This window comes from Enhydra lutris, unplaced genomic scaffold (genome assembly GCF_002288905.1).
Source record: "Enhydra lutris kenyoni isolate GAN:26980312 unplaced genomic scaffold, ASM228890v2 scaffoldscaffold1, whole genome shotgun sequence".
NCBI lineage: Eukaryota > Metazoa > Chordata > Mammalia > Carnivora > Mustelidae > Enhydra > Enhydra lutris.
Window position 1 is genome coordinate 93,101,449 of NW_019154085.1, and position 25,455 is coordinate 93,126,903.

The following is a 25,455-nucleotide window of genomic DNA, read 5'->3' on the forward strand; positions in this document are numbered from 1 at the left end:
ACTATATTCAAGGACTATCAATAAATCATAAATGGTAACCTGAAGATAGTCTCTGCATAAGCAGCCCCTTGGCTGTACATGAAATATTCCTGGCCACGTTTTGTCAGAGTAAGGTGCTTAAGCTCACACAACTGGTGATAATGCTATATGTCTTATTTTTAATGGCATAGTTGTTTCAATTACACTTTCTTAGCATGAAGTTTATAATGATTTTGTTTTGGGAGGCCTGGGTGGTTCAGCCAGTTAAACATCTGCCTTCAGCTCAGGTCATGATCCCAGGGTCCTGGAATCAAGTCCTACATCAGGCTCCTTGCACAGCATGGAACCTGCTTCTCCTTCTGCCTGTGGCAACCCCTGCTTGTTCTCTCTCTCTCTCTCTCTGATAAATAAATTAAAATCTATAATAATTCATTTTAATTAACTTAGAACAGAAAAAAATGAAAAAAGGTCCAAAAAACCCAGGAAAAGAGGAGACAAACCAAATGAAATAATGCAGAATAAATATTTGGAGACTGATTAGTTGAGATGTAAAGAGGATGGGTGAGTACACAACTAATGTTAAGAACTATAAAAGAACAACCAATGTATTCTAGAGATTACAACTTGTAAGAATTGCTTATAGGAAGAATGAGTAATGAGACAAGACAATGAAGAAATAGAGAGTTCCTATTTAATAATCCAAATATTTAAAAATTCACCTGGAAAGGTCTAGATCTCCTTCCAAAGAGAGAAGTTGGTAAATATTTGAAACTTGATATATTATTAGGAACTGAGCAGTTATGAGAACAAAAACAAACATAAAAGAATACAATTCATCAAACAAGCTTTGCCTGAATCCGTAATACAGATCATCTCAATTACTGTCTCGGTGACTCTGAGAGGAGGTCTAATGTTGAATTAGGGATCTGTGAAGGCAAAGGATTCATATAAGAGAATTTTTTATAAAGAGAGTGGTAATGGTAAGCAAACTACTCTGGCATTTGGTACAGACCCCTGTGTTCGAGTATATGCTGGTTTAGAATATTCTCCCATCTGGGAAGCATTGCTTTTGCATGATCCAGAGACTAAAAAGATATACATGTCCATAAGAACTAAATGTTACATAAAAAAATCAAAGCATAATTTACATATAATAAAGTATAGAAATCTCAAGTGTACAACTTGAGGAAGCTTTGTATACGTAAACATCCTAGAAGACTAACTCATATCTTCGATCAATAGTATTCCCTCCCCAACTCATATAACTACCATTCTGATTTTTATCCCCATAGATTAGTTTTTCCTGTTATTAAACTTCATGTATAAGGGCTATACAGGATGTATTCTTTTATGTCTGGATCTTTTCTCTTCATGACCTTTTTTGAAATTTGCCCATAACTTTTTTGGAGGGAAGGTACTTCAGCAGTTAATTCTCTTTTTTTTTTCTTATTGCTGGATATTATTATAATGTATAAATTTTTTTAAAGATTAATTAATTTATTTATTTATTTTAGAGAGAGAATGAATGCACATGTTTGTGTGCATGGAATGAGGGGAGGGGCAAAGGGAGAGAATCTCAAGCAGACTCCCCACTGAACATGGAGCCCCATTTGGGGCTCCTTCCCACAACCCATGAGATCATGACCTGAGCCAAAGCCAAGAGTCAGATGCTCAACTGACTGAGACCCCCAGGTACCCCTAAAGGATATTGTTTAATTGCTTATTCTCTTAATGGAAATTTGGGCTGTTCCTGTTTGGGGCTATTATAACTAAACCTGATGGAAACACTCATACATGCCTTTTGATGCATTTATTTTTGTTACCATGAGTGAAACTATGTCATAGAATAAGCAACTATTTAGCTTTAGAAGATATCGCCAAAAAGATTTGCAAATGTTCATAATCATCAGCAAAATATAAAGATATTAGTTGTTCTACATTCTCATCAGTTCTTGGTATTGTCGGTCACTTTTGTTTTATGCCTTCTGGGTGTATATGGCAGTATTTCTTTGTAGTTTTAATTTTTGTTTTCCTCTGATTAACAGCTTTTAATGGTTTTTTTTTTTTTTTTTCAAACACTGTGGGCTGCAAAAAGTGTATAGTTTCTTATGAAAGATTTTATTTATTTATTTTTCAGAAAAAGAGGGAGAGCACAAGGTGGGGAGGGGCAGAGGAAGAAGCAGACTCCATGCCAACAAAGAGCTTCGATCCCAGGATCCTGGGATCATGACCTGAGCTAAAGGAAGATGCTTAACTGGCTGAACCACCCAGGCCTCCCAAATAAAAAATCATCATAAACTCCATGCTAATAAATTTCAATTGAAAAAACTATGCCATTAAAAATAAGACATAGGGGTGCCTGGGTGGCTTAGTCATTAACCGTCTGCCTTCAGCTTAGGTCATGATCCAGGGCTCCTGGGATGGAGCCCTGCACCAGGCTTCCTGCTCCATGGGCAGCCTGCTTCTCCCTCTCCCACTCACCCTGCTTGTGTTCCTTCTCGTGCTGTGTGTCTCTCTCTCTGTCATATAAACAAAATCTTAAAAAAAAAAATAAGACATATAGTATTATTACTAGTTATAGTATGACACTGGGTAGGTTATTTATGTTCGTTAAGCTTCATTTTTCAATCTGTGAAATAGAAATAATAACATTCCTTTTATAATAGTTTTGTGAGGATTAAATTAAATAATGTGTATAAAATGTTCATCACAGTGTCTAGTACATAGTAATGTCTCTGGTGTGAGACAGATTTCTCCAACCTTCAGTTTCTTCATTTATAGGATGAGGACAATAATGTTCTATTGGCCAAGTTTCAGTCCAAATGGCAGAACCCATGTCAGGTAGTTCAGAAGGAATTTTTAATACCAGCAACCAGTTGGAAAGGTCTTGGAAGGGCCGAAAGGGCAAACAAAGATGGTGACGCAACCCATCAGGAAGCTCCCACTACCATGGAGCTGGCAGCATAGAGGGAGGACATGTGTTACCAAAGCTCTGGAGCCTGGCCTACTCAGTAAGAACTAGAACAGTGGAGGGGACAACACTACTCTTGGAGATGCTGCCTGAAACCAAAGGAAATGGACTGAAATACCTAACATCTTCCCTCTTCCCACCCTCTCATCTTTACCAGTTTCCCCTTTACTAAAGCTTAGTGAAAAGCAGTTGGCAAAAAGCATGAGTGATGTAACTTGCAGGATTGAGCACCCTGTAAATACTGAACAGAGCAGGAGAAAGACCAGAAATGGATCTGACATCAATGACCAGCATAAGTGTTGTTGGAGGCTATGGCATGGTTGGAGTCATGGATCAAACCAGGCCCTGACTTGTGCCTCCTTCAAAGTCCGGACACCTTGATAAGGAGTCAAGGACAGGAAAGTTGAGTAACACTGAGAAAGGGTCTGTGCTATGTGTCGTGCACTCGCCTACGTGACTTCCCACACACTCTCCCTACAGAAGGGAACAATGTGGTCAGGGTCAGGAGTTCTTAGTTGGTCCTTGTTGTTCCTGTACCTCCCAAAACCCACACCCTGGTTGATTGTCTTGCTAATGGCATTAGCCATGACTACCTGGCATCACGAGATTTGCTTGTAGTTAAGATAAACTTGTTATAGGAACTTGCAGTCATCTGACTAGGTACTGATGTATTACTCCTTCTACTGTGGTCTGCCTTATAAATGCTTGTAAGATGTAGAATAAAATCAGCACTGTTGGACATCATCCTCAGTGCTCTTCCTGCCCCCATCTCTTTGTCTCTTAATTTCTTTTCACCATCCTCTTACCCTCACGTTTTCTGGTCGATTTGTCATGCCGGCCACGACAAAGTGCTCACTATCTTAATTTGTTGTGAGATTTTAAATATAAAAAGCATAAAGCAAAATACCTAGAACATAGTGAATGCTCAATGAGTGCCAGGAAATCACAGTAAAACAGTGAAGATAAAGATACTTTCACTGCATTATGATATTATTGTACCTATTATGATATTATATGTTACATATTATGATATTATTATAGTTAATATGATAGCTGCAGTGTCAAAGGAAGGATGGTATTCACAAAATCTTAAAGAGCTGGGATGATTAACTCTGATCATTGACACCCTCAGGTCATTGGAAAGATTGGTTTTTTTTATGAAAAGGCTGTTTGCTTGGAAATTACCTCTTGGGAATCCAAAAGGGCTCATTAAACTCATGAGGAAGAACCCTCAGAGGCCCCTGAGACTCTCCTCTGAAAGTTTCAGAGTTGGCCAATGAGTAGGGTCAAGAAGTCCTTCTCTCCTCAGACAGTCAGAGGAAGTTACTAAGTCGTGTGTGACCTCCTGGTTCTTCTTGTGGCTCTACTCACTAGCTCCCTGTGTGACTTGAAACAAGTACTTAGATCAGTGGGGGTTCTGTTTCTTCAAATGTGAAGAACTGGATCCCATCATCTCACTTCCAGTTCTAAGATTCTGAGACTATTTGAGTTTAAACCCATTATTTAGAGACATAGTTATTATTTCTAGTTGGAAGCAGGATGCCATCTCTGAGATATTTGGCACTCTGTCTTCCTCATTCTCTGACTCTTTGTTATTCCTCCTTCCCTAAATTCAAAGCTATTTTCCATTGGTAAGCATAGATTATACCATTCTATTGCACTATTTGGAAAACATAAGGACATCATACTAATTACCCATATGCTTTCAGGCAGTACAAAATAACTAAGATCTGTTTATCAATATGGCTAATTAAAAACAAAAAACATGTATATCAATGTTCATTTTTATTATTTCCTGTATAGGCCTCTAAGAGTAATTGCAGATACCTATAGGACCTAAAGGGCTAGCTCCTTTCCCACAATGTTCTATAATCAGACATTATACATGGGGTGTCGGCCAGTTTAAGTAGCTAGAAGATGGCCTTCTATAAACACAATTGCTGTTACATTTCAGAGTTATTGATTGTGAACACATTTTGCACAGTCAAGTGAAATCTGCAGCCAATAAACGCACAGTTAAAGAAGGAGACATAAATGTATAGAAAGTGCATACAAAACCTCTCTACTTGGCTAGGCCAAATAAATGTTTCCATCAGCACAGTTCTAGCAGAAACAACACACATAGGTCAAGGATGGTGAAGGTATGTGGAATTAACTTGTTAACTTTTGAAAATTTACTTTTGGGAATCCTGAATACACATGTGGGCTCCCTTGCCTCTGGAATGTCATGCCACAAAAAGAAAAAAAAAAAAAAAAAAACAAAGAGGAAAGAAAAAAGGCAGAGTGATTTTTGTCTCCCACAAAGGCCTGCTCTATATTGTATAGTCTGCTTTTAGTTTGGATGCCAAAGGAAACGCTGGTTGGAATTTCAAAGTTGGTTAAAACTTCACAGTATTTGGCCTTTCACTACTCAGATACACTGTAAAAAGCTCAACTCTTTTTCCTAATATTTCTGTTAGAATCATTTTTTGAAGGTTCATTTTATCACCTTTTTGTCTCAAGTCAGGATAAGCAATGAATGCATATTGGAATTTAATTTGTTTAGGGAATTCATTTTGTTTAATTTGGTTCTAAAATACTAACTGCAATCCAGTATTGAGACGAGATAGCTCAGACTCCTTAATAACTATATCCAAAGAGATTTCCATAGAGAGAGTGGAGGGAGAGGAAGAGGTAGATATTGATGATATTCAAACAAATAATTTTAGAAAACTCATGGTATAAAAACTCAAAGAGGAATTAGAATTCAAAGCAAGATCTCAGTGAATGCAGGGCCTGCACACTGCTACTAGATGGCAGACAGAGGGAAGAATAAATGAGCTCCAGCTTTTGAGAAACTTAATTAAAAGTTATATCAAACCAGGGATTCTCCTGAAAGAAATCTGTACTTACTTTAATAAAGGCTGTTTCTCCTTGAGAAGCAATTCTAATTTTATACCAGGGTTGCAGTTCTATGCTGAAAATGGCCTTTCTATGCGATCTTGTTCATTTTTGCAAACACAGTATATCCCTACCCCCAGGACCTTCTTCTGGCACCCAGACAGGAGAGCATTTGCCAAAACAATGATAGGAATGCTTAGGAAACACTCGCTCTTCTTTAACTTTATCACTAGGAGCTAAAACACAACAAAAAGCCAGAGCAAGGGCAATGCTGACACAGAAAGGAAACCATGTTTACCAACTGGTTTGGAAATTTTCATTTCCCATTTTAAAATTCCGATAACAAGAGAGAACAGCTCAGTGGTTGGCAGAGAAAGGTCATGAGAGGAGTAGACTCGAAAGGAGCAGCAAGAGGGACTCCTTTCAGACTGATAAGCTCTGTGTTCTGAGTGCGGTGGTGGTGGCAGAGTGTCCAAACTCCTGGAACTGTATGCCAAAAAGAGGGAACTTCATGTAAATTAAAAAAGAAACAAGCAAACATTATCAACATTGACATTTTAAAACATATGTCAGTTTGATTTTATGCTATATGTGTCCACCAGTAGACTTGACCCCTAACCTGGTACTTCCCTTATCTCCCTAACTACTATTTCAAAGCACCCTTTGCTCCCACCTCTCCGGAGTTTCTCCGCTTTCCCAGGGTTTGCTTGCATTCCCTGATTGTTCTTCTTTTTCTTTATTTAAAGACTTTATTTATTTGACAGAGAGAGACACACTGAGAGAGGGAACACAAGCTTGGGGAGTGGGAGAGGGAGAAGCAGGCTTCCCACCGAGCAAGGAGCCTGATGCCCTGGGATCATGACTTGAGCCAAAGGCAGATGCTAAATGACTGAGCCACCCAGGCACATAAAAACCTTTGAGAACCAAGCCTTGAATAAGTGGTGAAGAAAATAATTCAGACCTAGATAAGAACAATCTGATAGTGGAGAAAATGTGCTGATGGAAAAGATTCACAGAAGGTTGCCAGGGGCAGGGGGTGCTGGCGGGTTGGCCTGACAGGGGTGTCTTGCAAACAAACAAAACAAAACAAAAGGTGGGGAATAGAGAGGAAATAAATAGAAGGATATAATATACTACCTTCTATTTGTAAAGTGCATTGTGGTTTATGATAATCCTACACTAGTTTCTTTAATATTCCATCACCTTGGGACGCCTGGGTGGCTCAGTTGGTTGGGCGGCTGCCTTCGGCTCAGGTCATGATCCCAGCGTCCTGGGATCGAGTCCCACATCGGGCTCCTTGCTCGTCAGGGAGCCTGCTTCTCCCTCTGCCTCTGCCTGCCATTCTGTCTGCCTGTGCTCGCTCTCTCTCCCTCTCTCTCTCTGACAAATAAATAAATAAAATCTTAAAAAAAAAAAATATTCCATCACCTTGCTAGTGAGGTAGGGGTCATTACCCCCATTTTATAGATGAGAAAACTGTGGCCCAGAACAGTGAAGTGCCCATGGTCACAGGCCTAGTACATGAAAAACCTTGTATTTGAGCTAGGATTCCTTGTTCTACAACCAACTGTACATAGCCTGTGGGCCCAGAGCTACTGACAGCTGTGTCACACCCCGTGAGATCTCTGAGGTCCTTGAGGTTGGCTGCCCAAAGTGTGTGCTCAGGAAGTGAATCAATGATCTCCACCTCGGGCTTGTCTGTTAGGGATGGCATTCCAATTCTGGGTTAATGGGCTCGTTCTGCTCTTTCAGTTTGATCTAGAAAAGACACAGAAATAGGTAGCTCAGATGGGACAGTGTTCTTTAAGTCAAAGACCACCTCCAGAAAACAGGCAGCATCACACTGAAAATCTACACTCAGGAAATAATTTCTAAGATCTTATCTCCCATGTGCTGAAGGAGAGAAATTTGACCAATTCAAGGATGAACACGTAAGACACGTTTTCTTTTATGAGGCAAGAGGCCGTTAACTAGAGATTAATATCTATGTGTTCTGTGCCTTGTTCTGCAACTGGTTTGAGTGAGCTAACCAGGAATGCATAAATTTCATCCTATTAAACAGACACAGTTCAAGAAAGATGGGCCCCAGCACTTCCTGAGAAATTTCCTCAAGAGACTGGTTTTGCCAAATGTTGTATGTTTTGCTTTCTGTAGTGGATTCAGTATTTCTCAGTATGTTTCAAAGTATAAATAGCAAACCAGTTGAGCAAATGCCCATCTGGTTGTCTGATCTCCTCTTTTGAAGTAGAGAAAAAGAATTTGCCTTTGCCTTGAAAAACAGGGACTATTGTTGGTGGCTGCATTCTAGATCAGATCTAGCCATACTTACTCCTCAAATGGCACCAGAGTCATTTCATCAGAGGGGTGGTCCTTGACTCCCATAATCCAGTCCCCTTCCTGGCCTCCTCCAGCCTGTTATTCTCTGATATAACTTAGATCTTTGCCTTCAAAGCATCAGTGAAAATCTCCCTTGTTAGGCTGAAATGCCAAGGGGGCAAGGAAGTATGTGTTTGAGCCATGATTGGATCCCCAGTGCCTCTCACAGTTCCTGGCACCTGATAGAAGTTAAATTAATAGATGGACTGGACTGCTAGGGAATGCCCGTAACTATGTTCCAGAAAAGCTGTGCTACCTTCCCTTCATAAGCCAGAGAAAGACTTTTTCTCTCACCCTTTCATTCCTAATTTGGCTCTGTAGGAAGGATGCATCTCATGTCAGACAATTCTGGATACATGGAAGACCACTGGTTGGGGGGGGCGGGGTATGTATCAGTGGGGGATTATAAAAGCATCTTTCTACCTTAAGAACAAAGAGAAAAGGTTTTCTCTTGTGAAGTTGGGACAGGCTAAGAGGCAAAAAAGTAGGATGATTATTCCTGGGGTTTGCTGCATTTTGGCATGAGGAACTCAGTTTCCCAAGAAGTAAAATGTGCAAAACGTTGTGGAAAGAGCACTGGGCTTGTTGTAATGAAATCCGAAAAACAGAGCTGGAACTACTTTAGAGACCATCACAGCCAGTGGTTTTCAACACTCACTGTGTATTAACATCCCCAGGAGAGACTGATAGAAACGTAGGGATGCCTGGGCCCTATCTCTGGGGATTTGGATCCAATTGGTCCCTGTGGTATTTTTTCACTTATTTAATATCCTCAAAGCTCTCCATGTGATTCGTCTGAGTGGCTAGGTTTGAGAATGACAAGTATGAACCAAAGCCGCAAAGCCTATGAACCCAGGCCCTATATTCAGGGCCCTCAAGTTGCCCTGGGGGGTGCACCTTCCCTGAGGTTCACCAGCTTCCCTCGAAGCTGGAACAAGGGTGCCAGGGCTTCCATCAGATGCACTCCTGAACTTTGAATGGGACTGGAGACCCCAGGATGCAAGAGTCACATAGACTTTTTGCTGATAGTGGCCATGACACCAAGGATGACTTTGAGGGGCAGCAGCAGAATCAGGTCCACGGCCAAATGTTTCCATAGCAGAAGTGGCACCCTCGTCACGTCAATCCCAGGTGTCACCCCAGGCTTGGTTCTGGCGAGCACCTGGGCAGCAGCACTTTTCCAGGGGCCCCTGGGAGAGAAGCCATGCCTTCAAGAGGATTAAAGTAGACATACATCTTTTTTTTTTGCCTAGATGAACTAGACCCAGTTTCTTTGCTTGTCAAGAAAGACCCCAAATCCTACAAATGCTTTTTTTTTTTCCTTTCCCTGTATTTCTTGGAATCTTCTGATTCTGCAGGTACCTCAGGAGCTACACAAAGAAAACAGAATAAGGCAAGCTTGCAGTTTTCTGGGTTCTCTATCAACCAGAGCAGCTCAGTTTAACTCTTTTTTTTTTTTAAGATTTTTAAAATTTATTTAACAGAGATCACAACTAGGCAGAGAGGCAGGCAGAGTGGGCGGGGCGGGGGGAGAAGCAGGTTCCCTGCTGGGCAGAAAGCCCCATGCAGGGCTCGATCCCAGGACCCTGAGATCATGACCTGAGCCAAAGGCAGAGGCTTTAACCCACTGAGCCACCCAGGCACCCCTCGGTTTAACATTTTCTTATAAAAAAGGGTTTCTGGGGGGGTGGGAAGCTTAGAAATTACATTTGAATGGCAGAGAAGTTCATTAGTCAATCAAATCCCATTAATTTTGCTGGACTGTCCCTTGATACGAAGACAGAGTTTCTTCCAGACTTGGGTAGAAGATTCTAGTAGTAAAGTGAGCCAAAGTGACGGCCTGCCTCTTCTCCAACATTATAAGTTTGTCCAGTTTGTACTTGTAACCAGGGGTCTGGAAATCCAGTGTAAGTCATTATTTCTCCCACTTCTTGTTCTTATCACCATGAGCAAATATGTTATTTCCACTAAAATTGAATGCCTTTTTCTGTGAAATAGAACAACTAATACTTTTCTGTCAACCACACATGATACCTGTAAGGCTCAACTAATATAATACATTTAAGTGATATAATAAGTAAAATCATGTTATGCACTTATAAATCATTCTATGCATGCAAGATGAAATTCTTACTGTCAGTATGAAATCTTAAATCAGTTGGTGAGTTTGTTTCCTGGATATGAATGAACTAAACGAGTTTATCTGATGGAAGAAAAAGCTACTTCTTGTCACAGGGGGATTGCTGGGGTCTGTTCTCAAAGGAACGAGACTGAGACAAAGTGAAAGTAATGTGAGGCTTTATTCTATGCCAAGCATTAGAAGTCAGACTGACTGGCCAGGGCCACCTCCGAAGAGAGCGACCCCCTCCCGATCTCACAGGCTGGTTTTATAGGGCATAACTGCAGACCTAAGGTAGTGGCTTCTGTTGTTAAGGTGTTTACTCCTGGAATCGATACCTGGAACCATACTAGGAACTATGGGGGCGTTTATTCCCCAAATGAAGTCCATGGATGTAAACAACAATATGGCTACCTAGGCAATATAGAATTGCTCTGGCTAAGCAGGCCCTAATAGTTAAACAGGTTTTAACATTAAATTGGACTTAACAGGGATGTGTAGTCTTCTGCCACAGGTTTGTGGTTAAATTCTGAGGTGATACTGAAATCTTATATAATCTTTATACGTCAGCAGCTTGTAAGCTTTGAAAGACTTACTTGCTTTGGATATATTATTTGCAGAGAGATCTGACCATAATAAAATGGTTGAAGGACAATATCCCTTATATTTTCATTTGTATAAATTTGTATATTTATAATTATATACCAATATCAGTTAAAGGACAAAATTTTTTAAGCATCTTCTAAGCACAGCACTGTCTGCTTCCACGGTTCTATAAAGGTGAATGGGCATGGATTGTTAGAGTTCTGATTATTAGCCTGAAATGCTTAGATTCTGCTCAGTAGCTAAGAAAGCATTGGGAGAATTTGTAAGGATTTATATGATAACAACAGTGTTTTATCAAGAAGTAAAGATTAATTGGAAAACCGCAATTAAAGAATTAGAGTGAAATATAATTTAAAATTCCTAACTTGGGAAATTGAGAGAATGGCACTGACCATAGGAAAGAAAGTTCTGGCTGGGTGTTTTAGATGAACCTTTAGAACATCTAAAAGTTCTTCAGAAATGGCCAGAATGAAAAAAGGAACGAGTACAGAATATTCTTGACTTGTATCCGCTTTTAACAACCACTGCCACCTGGTGGCTTGTGACCCTGTTTCCATTGAAGGGAGAAATCCTGTTGACCTAAGCAAGGTTGAAGTAGGCTAGAAAGACCACTGACCAGAGATCTAAGTTTTCAGAGCACAGGGGTTAGGGGCCGTGTACCCTCATGTAATATTGTAACATGTCTAGGTAAAGATCATCTAGCTATAAATCTATACTTTAATGATTTCTTAAGAAACTCACAGTCAAAGCTGAAATCCAGCCAGACTCTGATAGCAGTAGATGTGGATTAAAACTGCAGTTCCCATCACATTATGTTTAAATTACTCTTTTCTGTTTCCTTTTGACTGAGTCAGCCTTGTATCTTTCCTGAATTGCTGAGTGATGGGAGACCTAGGAACCAGGGTAGTTAAGGAAAGAGGAAGTAATAGGTGTGCAGACAGAGTCACACTGAGAAAGATGATGAAAATGGGCAGCTCAAAACATTTCAAGGAGTAAGTAAACAATTGTATTTTTCTGAAGCAACATCATGGTATGAGCGCATAGCTCCTTCAGATCTGGATTCTGAGAGTGAGCAAATACTTGTTCTCAGGGCCAGAAGTGCATCACTCATAACTAACTTCTTTGTGTTTCCCAAGAACAGCAGACCATTTTAAGATTTCCTGATACCTATCTTAATGCCTCTTGCTACTTGGAAATTCCACCATGCCATCTTTCAGAAACTCCTTGTTCCAGGGTTCCTCATGCTGGGAAGTCTTCTAAAACTCTTCCCCAAGAGAGACAACACTTCTCTGGTCCATGCGTTCTGCTCATTGCGTTCTGTGTTCATCTTACTATGTTCTCACCAACGCCTTGTTATACTCCATTCAAGCACTGTGTATCAGATCTGTTTAAATGCAAATGTTATGACCATACTTTGGCCTTTTTCGGATCAGATACTTTGTCTTTCAATTCTGTATTCCAGATATCCTTTTGGTTGACAGCTGCTAGAACACATGATGCCCCTTTCTCACATCCCAGGAGGATAACTCTGGGAGAAACTGAATAAGAGCATGATTGACCTAGACACCAGGTTCCCTGAGGGTTAGGGAATGAAGACAGAGTTTATATAAACATCTGCATGTTTGTCACAGCCCTGGTTCTGAGTTTCTAAAGAGGATCTTAGGGTCTAACTCAGGGTGCAGAGCTAGAATTTGCCAACAAAAGAGTTTTATCACAGAGGGTGATCATTGAGACTCCCTTTACTGACAATATGTAGACATAGTTTCTAGGGCTCTTCCATTTCTCTAGAGAGGACTTCACTGTTGCCAAGGGGTATAGTTCCTGACTGTTAGGGAATGTTCTGGAAATAAGGCAAGAGAGGATATCCAGGACATGTAAAAACAGTGGAAGAAGGAGGCAGAAGAGGTACAACCAGAGAAATGACATCAAGAGAAAGATTTGATTGAAGGGGGCCATGAGTCAAAGAGTATGGGTAGCTTCTAGAAGCTGGAAAAGGCAAGAACACGGATTATACCTAGAAGGAAGGCAACCCTGCCAACACTTTGATTTTATCCTGGCAAGATGCATTTTGTATTTCTGGCCTCTGGAACTACAAGATAGTAAATACATGTTGTTTTAAGCCACTAAGTGTGTAGTAATGTGTTACAACAGTAATCGAAAACATAAAAAAGGCCACAATTACATTCATTATTATTCCCTTGCTGCATCTTGCTTACTTAGGTCTTACTTGGGTCTTGCTGTCCTTGCCCCCAATCCCTGATTCCCTGGAGTCTACCCTTCCCACAGGATATGTTCTCTGCTTTGCTGGAACACCCAGTCCCCTCTACTCACTGCCATGGACCAGTCCTGACTCCTTACTGGCTTTGAGTCCCAGGACTGGCTGTCCTCCTTCACATTCACTGTTAGCCCCTGGATAAAGGCATTGACAGGGACACCAGACTTCCAAAGAATCTTTGACATCATCACATGGATGAAGAGGGTTGCACACTGTGCCTTCTTTTCCCCCTCAGGTTTTAAACATTGTTATGTGACTGTTTTCAGCACTTGGTGAATCATGGTTATCTTGATTAAACTCTCCATGCATGGTTTTTAAACAAAAATGCTTTCAATTACCCAGCTCACTCGGACTGATTTCTTGATATCAGCCAGCCAAACTACCCTGCTGGGGTCCAGTTCTTGCCAGTCCACAAATAATTATTAAGTAAGGGCCTTTCTCTTAGAGTTGCAAAGTATTGTGGACTGCTGAAAATACGGATCCTTAGCCAGAGATCTAAGGTGGGAAAGAGTGAGAGAGTCTATCAAGAACATAAATAATGACTGAGAGACCCCAAAAGGACTGCTGAGGGCAGAGGGCTGTTAATAATGAGGGAGACACAGGAGCGACAGCAGAGACTCTACAGAGGCAGGACTCTGCAAGAGAGGTCAAGTTCATTTGAGTTCAGAGTCTAAGTCATATGTGAAAGTGCCTGGCTTCATAGCAGTTTGCCCCAATTACCCATTTGCCTCTGACCTAAGACTAAAATCTAATTATACTCAGCATGAGAGGAGGCCTGGTGGGAGTTTCATATCCACAGCCTCTCTCTGATCTCTTACAGAGCACTAAGAGGTGGTCTGTGAATGTAAACAAAACTTGCACCCAGGATTTTGCATCAGGCAGGCTAAACTTCATTTTAGGAGATAGCCAAACTGTCAGGGATAAGGAACTGATTCTCCTGTCTCCTATGATGCTCCAAGGTTGTTTTTATTAAAATGGAAATTTCCAAGGCTTTACGCAGAGCTAACATGTGAATGTTAGCTGCCTCACCAGCAGCCGAGCTATAATTGTCTTCTCTTGTTCCTGAACTCAGCACTTGGCTGTTCATTAATTAACAGTGTACCCCATGAGCATAGCATCTCCAGACTGTGGGCTCCTAAATGATTCCTCATAAACACAGTATCAGCTGCATTAGCATTGTTGCTTCTTGCTGTTATGGACTTCTAATCATAATTTTCTTCATTTTTTTATTTGGCACATCTATATTGAACTTCTAGTGCAATATGCCACTGTATGAGTTGCTGTGGAGGATGCGGAGATGAAGTGGGATGGGGTCAGTGCCTCAAGGTACTGAGAGCTGGCAGCTGGGCGACCCCCAGAGGAGACACAGAACATGTGACCACCACCTGGGCGTTAAGAATACAAACACCCACTTAGTTTCCTCTAACCTAAGCCTTCTGTTTTTACTATCAACATTTTTTTTTCCCTAAATAATTTCAGGTGCAAAATGGTAAATTCAAGAAATGTTTGGGCAATGCAATTAGACTGTATTAGATACTCTGTTTGGTGACTAACTCTCATAATAACCTTATGAGGAAAATTATATACTTTCCTGTTATTTGTAACCTGCATCTCCCAAGTTTTCATGAGACTTACAAGTGAGGTTGAAAAATTGACCATAACCTATGTTTCCCTTACTTTTGCCTATACTCACCAATGAAGGACTTCCAGGAACTTGTGTATTTCCCATCAAATAAACTATCACTCCAGCAAAACGGACTCAATGCTGTCCACTCCTGGTGGGCCCACACCTTGGCCTCTGCCGCAGTTGGGATCTCTGTTCTGGGAAGATGAGAACATGTGGGCTGCATATGTCAGGGGGTTACCCAAGGGCACATGCTTGTAAGAGAGGGACTCAGGTCACACTTTGCACTTCTGACTCCAAGTGCAGTAGCTTCTGTGTAAGAGCCAATCCATCCCTTGTCTAAATACAAAAATCATCACACAGTCCTCATGTGTATTAGTATGTACTTCCACAGTTACATAGGCTAGCAGAGAAGATTAGGACAGTGGGGATAAGGGCTGAAAGAGGCCTCATGAGACCAAAAGGTGGCAGTCCCTGAGGACAGCAAACACAAGGACTCAGTGTGTAGGCCCGAGGAGGGGACAGTGCCAAGCTCAGGCCTCTCTATTTGTCTGGGATGAGCATAACTTAGATGATACTGTATACTTAAAATCTAGTACATAGACCACAAACTTCATCACAAAGCAGAAATCCATGACAGTATTAACCCGTTGCCCATTCTATGCCAAGTTTATACGCCATTGTTTGGTCACTTTTATGTATGTCTGCAATCTTCACAACATACCCTTAAGGTCATTTGGGACAGAGAATGTCTCTTGCTTCTCATACTCCCTTACTACCTTGCTCATCATGCATGCTTAATAGACTTTGCTGCTTTAAATTCCAAAGAGAATGGAAATCCAGTAATTATTAATCCAGAAATTATTATCCTTGAATAGGACCAGTGCCCTTCCTTAGGATATAAATCCCACTTACCTCACTGTAAGGAACAGCTCTGCAGTCAGCGATATGGTGATTTCAGACTTCCCTCTACCTCTTTAAAGATCAGTGCCTGCCTTTTATTTTTCTCTTATGGAATATTAAGGAAGTCAGGCCCTCAGCTTCTTGGAGAAAGTGGTCATCTACTGCCCTGAAATATCTCTTCTTGGAAGGCTGTGACCTCAGCAAAGGGAGTACCTGCCTTTCTCTGAGGTAGTAACCATTTCGTCTCCCCTCCTTCAGGCCAGCATTGGATCACATACCCATCCCGCTTGCTACCCTAGTCCACTCACTCTTAGCTCCTTCTCCCGGCTTCATCTTCAAGCGAGAGCTTCAGGTTGCAAAAGGGTTTCTAACTGCACGATCCTTTTCACTCTTGACATTTCTATGAGCTTCAACAAGAAGAGTTCTGCTTCTCTGTGCTTACCAACTGAATTAGTGTGGACAGAAGGGCACATACCATACACCGTTTGCAGGAACTATTTCTTATGATCAGTAATTTCCAAGCAATACACCTCCTCAGGCTCTTAAATATGTCATCCCGGGAGCTGCTGCTCCCTTTCTCCCATCCCCTCCATCATCTGTGTGTCAGACATGCCTTAGGCCTGCTGGGCATCTGCTGTTTACTGGTGGGGCCCTCCCTGCCCCAGCCCCCTGGTAAAGCCCTCTGAGGAATGAATTATGGAAAGCACAGCAGCTCACAGGCAATATGAACCAAAGATGTTTTAGTTCTCAGCTTGGCAAAAATAGGTAGTAAATTAAGGTTTGCTCACTGTGTGTTCTGTTCATAAGCATAATATTCAAAATGTAAAAATAAATAACCCCTTCTGCTCTCGTGGTTTCTAAAGTGCTCTGGAGAGCTCAACCCGGTGATTTTGGACATTTTATTTAACCAAACACAATTGTTCATGGATAACCGTGGATTGGACATTTTATATCATTTCAGGGATATTTTGATAAATAAAGCATGGACCAAGCCAGGCTGTAGACATTTTGGGGGAGACAAACATATAACAGATAATTAAAGCAGAGTGTGGTTAGAACAATAGTAATGCTGTTTACCAGTTGGAGTTTGAAGGAGGGTCATTCCGTGTAGCCTAATGGAGTACGGAAGAAGGAGATGGAGAAATTCTCTGGAAAGAGGAGGCACTTAAATTGACAGTTAAGGACTAAATAGTTCATATCTTTTAAAAAGGGAGGAGATTTGTAGAAAGGAGGGGGGGGGAAAGAATTCTTAATTCTATTGTCTTCTAGCTGTGTGTATTATTAGCACACCTGGGAAATCTTGTAACTACTGCCTCTTTAGAATTCGTTACACCTGGTGAATTCTGTGGGCCTCTGCCCCCTTATAATTTCTATGCATTTGCTTAATCAAAACTCTGTGATAGACTGGGCAGACATTTCTTGGCAATTAATAATCAGCTGGAGGAGCTTAAGCCTTGAAGCAAAGCTGTGAAAATATGTACTTATATTTATATAAAAAGTAGTCAAATTGTTACCTTTTCATGTCTTGATCAGCCAAAAGTTGAAAAGCCACATTGTTGTGGTTGACAAGCTGCATTTACAGTCTGGTTCTTTTCCTAATCACTGAAAACTATCCACAAATAAACAGGAAGAGAGAAGCACACACTTTGTCTTTTGCCTTAGGCATTTAGAATGCGAGTTAACTTGGAGAACATTCCTGAGAGTAACTGCTGGTTAATACTGGGATTAGTTAACTTGGGTTTATGGTGCAACCATCACAAAGACCTGCACAAAGGTCCTTAATCTAGATAGATTGGGCAGAATTCTGCCTAGAGATGGTGGAGTGGGCATATCGAGTCTGATGCTTGTCTTGTAAAATGTTTTGGATTCATGAGTTCAAAGCATAATGCTTGATTTATGCACAGAAATGACCATATAGTTTAGCATATTTAGCATATTTACCTATTGCAAATACATAGAAGAGTCCAGGCTTTGGTCCAAGCATTTTTTTTGTCTGTAGAATTACAAGGCATTGGAGATCCTTTCCTACTTAGGTTCTATTGCGGACGGACTGATTTCTTGCACCCCTCCCAACATGTGGACTGAACTATGACACTGGTGTCTTAAAGGAAGTTAGGAACAAGGAACCGATGATATAGGACAAGTTCCTTTCAGACAGGAAGGAAAAGGAAAGGAAAAAAAAGAAGAATAAGGAGGAGGAGGAGGAGGAAAAAGTTTTTATCCCTTCCTGCCCTGAGGGATCACAGGAAAAAAAAAACAAAACAGTAGGGTAAAAAGTGTTCTTATTTCTATCTCCCCACTTAAGAATCATATATCAAATTGCAGAAGTCTTTTAGGAACATAGAAATGAGTGTGAGGCAGCATACAAATATCAAGGGAATAGCTTATTCTCTAGGACGGACTGTGGGGGAGGTTGCAGGCCCCTAAAATGGCTTGTGCGCCCCTAACATGGCGCTGAAGCAGCCCCACAGGGTGGGTTCAGATGCAGGAGCTGGAGATACAGGCCTGGCTCCTCTTTGTCTGTGGTTTATATGATAGGAATCCAGAAGTCCCCCTGTGCACTAGACGGGCAGAGAAAGTGTTGAGAAAGGAGAGGGCAACTTTTCAAAGGCTTGGGGTCAAAGCAAACAGGAGAAGGTGAGATGGAATTGGAGAGCACATGTGAATGCCTAGAGTGGTGGACTTCTGTGGTGGGTATGGATGGTTCGTTTCAAAAAGAATAGGGAGAACTAATCATAGCTTGGAGAACTAGTCATAGCTTGGCAACCAATATAGGCCAGCCTGTCCACAGCAAGCCATAGAGAGCATAGGGTACCCTGCATGACCTGAGCCTTCTCTTTCCTCTATCAAAAGGACAGAGTAAACCCCTTCATATGCCTGGTGATTTCTGAGAGAAGATCAAGGAAAGGGGAGGGAATCTAAAAGTCTGAAAAGCATCTAGAACAGATAGCATTACCTAAATGACTTTCTGTTCCTGGGTCAGATGAAGATCTGCCTCCACTATCAAATGGAATATGAACTCAGAAAAAGTGGACCAGCTACAGAATACCAAGAAACTACATTTCTTTACCTATATTTGACTCTGAGTACATTTTCAACCTTATTGCACAGGTGTTTTCTCACTTAATTCCTGGATCATCCCTGTAAGTAGGCATGACTCTTGTGCAGATAATGGAACAGACTGGGAAAGATCATGCCACTTCCACCTGGTTTCACAGCTACAAGTGCAGTGGGGATTAGAATATGGATCAGTCTGAATCCAAAACCTATGGTCTTCTCATGATGACTCATGATTTCTTTCTTCTTTCTTTCTTTCTTTCTTTCTTTCTTTCTTTCTTTCTATCTTTCTTTCTTTCTTTCTTTCTTCCTTTCTTTCTTTTTCTTTCATTCTTTCTTTTTCTCTTTCTTTCCTTCTTTCTCCTGAATGTAGAAACATCTGATGCTTTGTACTTGAAGGAAAGTAAATGTAATAAATAGTAGAGATTCCATGTTCCTTGTGTCTTTGGGGACTCTTATTGGGAACTGTAGGGAGATATTAAGGAAGAAGGGTTGCCTTCTAGTAGGTCTGAAGGTTTCTCTGGCATAACCAGGAGATGAGGGCAGGCAGTGCTCCCACAGATGAGTTAAAGGTTGAGCTGTTTTATTGGAGCTATTTGTTGGAAAAATGAAGAAGCCACCAAAATACTGATTACTCAAGAGGTGGCAAGCAGCATGTGGTGTTGGCTTCCTTAGAAGAGAACAGAGCTTAGCAATTCAATGAAGTAGATGTTTATTGAGCTTCTACTATATGCATGCCATGAGGTGAGAATAAGAGGATGCATAGACATAACAGGGTACAATAGATCATACTACATGCTGGTGCACTGAAACTGGTCCCCATCCCTCCCCCTTTTTCAAAGCAGCTTCTTTCTTGCTCTAATCTTTATAAAACTAAAGGCAAAGTCTATAGCTGGGCGGAGGAGATATGGCAGAGAGCTCTCAGGAAGGACTGAGTCACTTAGTAAATTTGCAGCCTCTTTTCACCTTGACACGATCTCGCTCCCTGTACTACAGTATCTGTGGCCTTGATCACACATTATGTTTCTCTTATTTTCTTTAAGCTCTTATCCAGTTCAGCTTTGTTTGCTGGCTATTATGCAATCTACACAAGTAGAATTCTCCTTGGACTTTTCCAGCTCAGACATAAATTGAAAAACAGCAACTCTGGCAATGGCCCATTGTACACATTTCAGTGCACTCATATCTCAATGGGCTGAGTCAAAGAGGCCAACTTGTTTTTAACGACAACCTAAAGACAAAACCACTTCAGGGTTATGAAAAAGGCTTACTTTGAAAGTACAGTAAAGAGGAGTGTATGGGAGAAAAAAGAATGACAATGGAATTTTACTGTTTTCAGGAAATTTAAAGAAAAATTAATTTTTAGGAGCACCTGGGTGGCTCAGTAGTTGAGCATCTGCCTTTGGTTTGGGTCATGGTCCCGGTGTCCTGGGATCTAGCTCTGCATCAGGCTCCCTGCTTAGTGGGAGGCCTCCTTTCTGTCTCCCACTCCCCCTGCTCCTGTTCCTGCTCTTGCTATCTCTCTCTCTTGCTGTCAAATAAATAAATAAAATCTTAAAAAAAAAAAAAAGAAAAAGTAAAAGTAATTTTTAGTCTATTAAACCCAGATTCCTTAAAAAAAAAAAGAAGAATGGGCCTTCATGTGTACCCTTTAGAGAAGAGTGGGGGGGAAAAAACCGCAGAGTTTAATTCTACTAGGAGAATTAACTGGAGGAGGGAGGAGTGAGTTCTGAGGACTCATTCACTGAGGAATGAATGGCACACCCAGCACACCCTGCTTCTGCACTAGACCAGCCTGCTTTCTTGTGTGGGAGACCAGGATTCTCACCTCTTCAGGGTGGCCCTGGGAGTTTTCCTACACACTTGACCCACTCAGTAGCTTATCCTGGGAGTAGTGCCCTGAGAGCACCCCAATGGTATGGGGGAGTGGCAAGGGGCTTGGTGCTTGGGAGATAAACCTGTCTAAACACACGGTTTTGAAGTGTGCTTAAGGTTTACATGGGATTTTCTGGAAAGATAGTAGAGAGAGTGAAAGGAAGATAACTGTGCTTTGTACTACCTCTTTGTCCAGGATCTTATCCCAGCTCTCTTGCTGTCAATTCTTCTTCTCCTCCTCCTCCTCCTCCTCCTCCTCCTCCTCCTCCTCCTTCTTCTTCTTCTTCTTCTTCTTTCATTCTTTTAAGATTTTACTTATTTGAGAAAAACCAAGCTAGAGACAAAGACAGAGAGCACTAGCAGTGGGGAGGGGTAGAGAGAGAGAGAGAGAGAGAACCAGACTTCCCACTGAGCAGAAAGAAAACCCGACATGGGACTCCATCCCAGGACCCTGAGATCATGATCTGAGCCAAAGGCAGATGCTTAACTGACTGAGCCACCCAGGTGCCCCTCTTGCTATGCATTCTTACCATGACAGAAAACATGAAACACACACAGGACTTCTCTTTTCTTGTATACACCGAGATACTGTACACAAATCTGATGGCTCTGCACGTGCAAGGTGAGGGCTTCAAGACTTCTCATGTTTAAAGTGGTTAAAGCTCTTCACCATTCATTGCATGTACATTGTCAAATGGACACGCATTGGCTCTTCTCTCATTGTATAGATTTCAAACCTAAGCTGAATGTGGCTTCACACTCCCTCTTCTTTTTTTTTCCCTTCCTCTTCCTTATATGAACATATTGTCCATTTACTTCCTTTTTTTTTTTAAGATTTTAATAATTTGACAGAGAGAGCATACAAGCAGGGGGAGCAGCAGAGGGAGAGAGAAGCAGGTTCTTTGATCAGCCGGGGGCCCAGTGCTGGGCTGGATCCCAGGACTTTGGGTTCATTACTTGAGCCAAAGGCAGATGCTTACCTGACTGAGCCACCCAGGTGCCCCTGTCCATACACTTCTTGAGTTACATAGCTCCATAGGTGAAAGCATGTGGGAAAATTGTGGGAAGAATTTGAAATTAACATGAGCTAGAGAACAGTCTGGAAGAGCAAAGAAAAGGCACACTTTTTTTTTTTTTTTAAATATCTGGGAGCATCAAAGGCTGCAGTACAGATTGGAGAGCTATTCATCAAACCCATTTCTTTTACACTGGGCATGCTCTGTACAGTATTTCCCAGTCTCCCTTGCAGTTAGGTGACATATGCCTGCATCACCAGTGGGACCTCTGCAGAAGTGATGAATATCCTTGGCCCTTTACCCTCCTGTGCACAATACTCTTTTTCTTCCCATGTTGCTACTAAATGTTGACACTCAAGGAGACCTGGTAGAAGGGTGGTGGATATTTTTTCAGCCTAGATTTCTGAAAGATTGTGTATGGCATTGTTGTGGACCAAATTGTGTCCTTCTCTGAAAATTCATATTTTGACATATTTTGTCCAATATGACTATATTTGGAAATAAGACCTGTCAGGAGATAGTTAAGGTTAAATGAAGTTGATAGGATTGATGTCCTTATAAGAAAAGGAAAGGACACCAGAGCTTGCTTGCTCTCTCTCTTTGAGCATGCACAAAGAAAAGGCCATGTGAAGATTCAGCAGAAAGTCCACCATTTACAAAACAAAGAGAGCAGCCACACCAGAAATCAACCTGTGGGTACTTTGATTGAGGACTTCCAGCCTCCAGAAATTTGGGCAAATAAATTTCTGTCGCTTATGCCACCCAATCTGTGGTGTTTTTATGGTAGCCCAAACTGACAAATATAAACATAGATCCCATTCTCCTCTCCACCCTACTGTGGATTGGTTTTACATGATGAACCAATGTGTTAAGCCACTGAGATTCCAGGCTTTACCTCTCAATGACAGCTAATGTTTACTTTTCTTTTTCTTTTTTTTTTTTAAGATTTTATTTATTTATTTGACAGATAAAGATCACAAGTAGGCAGAGAGGCAGGCAGAGAGAGAGAAGGAAGCAGGCTCCACGCTGAGCAGAGAGCCCAATGCAGGGCTCGATCCCAAGACCCTGGGATCATGACTTGAGCCAAAGGCAGAGGCTTTAACCCACTGAGCCACTCACACACCCCAATATTTACTTTTCTGATGCAAAGACCAAGCAGAGCTAATTAAGTTTCTGATATCATATTTCTCAAAATGTATAGGCTGGAATTTATGTAATCTACATCAGTGCAAGAAGTTCCTTGGGGTGAGATCCACAGATTACTTAAGAAAGAAAGGAAAGCAAGAAAACAACAAGGAAGGAAAGGGAGGAAGGGAGGAAGGGAGGAAGGAAGGAAGGAAGGAAAAAAAATTTGTTTTATTTTGTTTGCAGTGTATAACATGATGGTTTAATATATACACAGTGTGAAATGATTACCACAATTAACACATACATCACCTCACATAGTTACTATTTTTTTGTTGGTGGTGTGAACACTTAAGATTTACTCTCTTAGCAAATTTCACGTATCCAACACAATATTAACTATAGTCACTATGTTGTTCATTAGAACCCCAGAAGCTTTCATTTTATAACTGGAACTTTGTATCCTTTGGTCAACCTCTCCCCATTTTTTACCCCCTAACCTTTACCATTCTACTCTATAGTTCTATGAATTTGACCTTTTTAGATTCCACCTATAAGTGAGATCATACATTATTTGTCTTTACATATTGGGATTATTTTACTTAGCATAATGTCCTCCAGGTTCATCTAGGTTATCATAAATAGCTGGATTTCCTTCTTTTTTTAAGACTGAATAACATTCCATGTATGCATGTATGTGTACACACACACATTTTCTCTATCCATTCAGTTATTGACAGACACTCAGGTTGTTTCTATGTGTTGGCTACTGTGAATAATGTTGCAGTGGATATAGGAGGACAAATGTCTCTTTGAGATACTGATTTTATTTTCTTTGGATATATACCCAGAAACAGGATTGTTGGATCATATGGTAGCTTCATGTTAATTTTTCTTAAGATTTTATTTATTTGTTTGACAGAGAGAGATCACAAGTAGGCAGAGAGTCAGGCAGGGGTGGGGGGAAGCAGGCTCCCCGTTGAGCAGAAAGCCCGATGTGGGGCTCGATCCCAGGACCCCAAGATCCTGACCCAAGCCGAAGGCAGGGCCTTAACCCACTGAGCCACCCAGATACCCTGCTTTATGTTAATTTTTTTGAGGAAACTCCATCTTGTTTTCCATAATGGCTGTACCAATTTACATTCCCACCATAGTGTCCAAAAGTTCTCTTTTCTCCAACACTTGTTTTCTCTTTTTGATAGTGGTCATCCTAATAGGTGTGAGGTAGTATCTCACTGTGGTTTTGACTTTTATTTCCCTAATGATTAGTGATGTTGAGGACCTTTCTTTACTTGGCTATTTGTATGCCTTCTTTGGAGAAACAAAATATTAACACTTTACCAAGTATATGGCTTGCATGTATTTTCTGCCATTCCATAAGGTGGGTTTTCATTTTGTTGATTATTTTCTTTTCTCTACAGAATCTTTTTAAGTTAAGGTAGTCCCACTTGTTATTTTCACTTTCATTGCCTGTACTATTGATGTCATATCCAAAAAAATCATTGCTAAGACCAAAGTCAAGGAGTTTTTTTCTCTGTTTTATTCTAGGGATTTTGCAGTTTCAGGTATTACATTTAATCCATTTTGAGTTAAATTTTGTATATAGCATAAGGATCCAATTTCATTTATTTTGCATTTAGATATCCAGTTGTCCCAATATAATTTATTGAAAATGTTCCTTTCCTCATTGTGTATTCTTGATGCCCTGGTCAAATATTAATTGACCATATGTATGAAGATTTATTTCTGGGCTCTCTAGTCTGTTTCATTGGCCTACGTATATATTTTTATGACAGTATCATACTGTTTTGATTATTATAGTTTCATAATATAATTTGAAATCTGGAAGTCAAAAGACAAAGAAGATCACTATATAATGATGAAGAGGTCAGTTCATCAAGAGGATATAACAGTAGTAAATATATATGCACCCAACATTGGAGAACCCAAATATATAAAGCAAATGTTAGCAGAATGGAAGGGAGATATAGATAGCAGTACAATAAGAGCAAAGGACTTCAATACCACAGTTTCAACAATGGATAGATCATCCAGACAGAAAATCAATAAGGAAATAGTGTTCTTGAATAACCTTATAGTCCAAATGGATCTTACAGGCATGTACAGACCCTTTGATTCAATAGCAGCAGAATACACCTTCTTCTCAAATCACACAGAACATTTTCTAGTATAAGATCAAATGATGGGTCAGTCACAAAACAAGCCTTACTGAATTTGAGAGGATTGAAATCATATCAAGTGTCTTTTTTAAACCATAATGGAATAAAATAGAAGGAAAATTAGGAGGTCAAGAAATAGGTGGAAATTAAAGAATAGACTCCTTAACAACTGACATAAAGCCTAATGTTAACTTTTCTTTGTCTGAAGAGACTTTCAGCACAAGGTGGAATTAGGGATAGATATAAATTAGGAAACAAAAAGTATAGCTGTGATACTTACAAAATTCACATATTTGTAGCATTCTTCAGAGATGGTCTGTACAAGTTGGAGCCATCGTCTTAATATTTCTAAATAAAAATCATGTTTTAAATGTAGCCAAAGAGCAGGCTAATTAAAATAATATGGTTCTCATCCAGTGTTTGGAGGGTAATGGAAGGAGGCTCAGAGGAGGATATATGAATTTGAAAA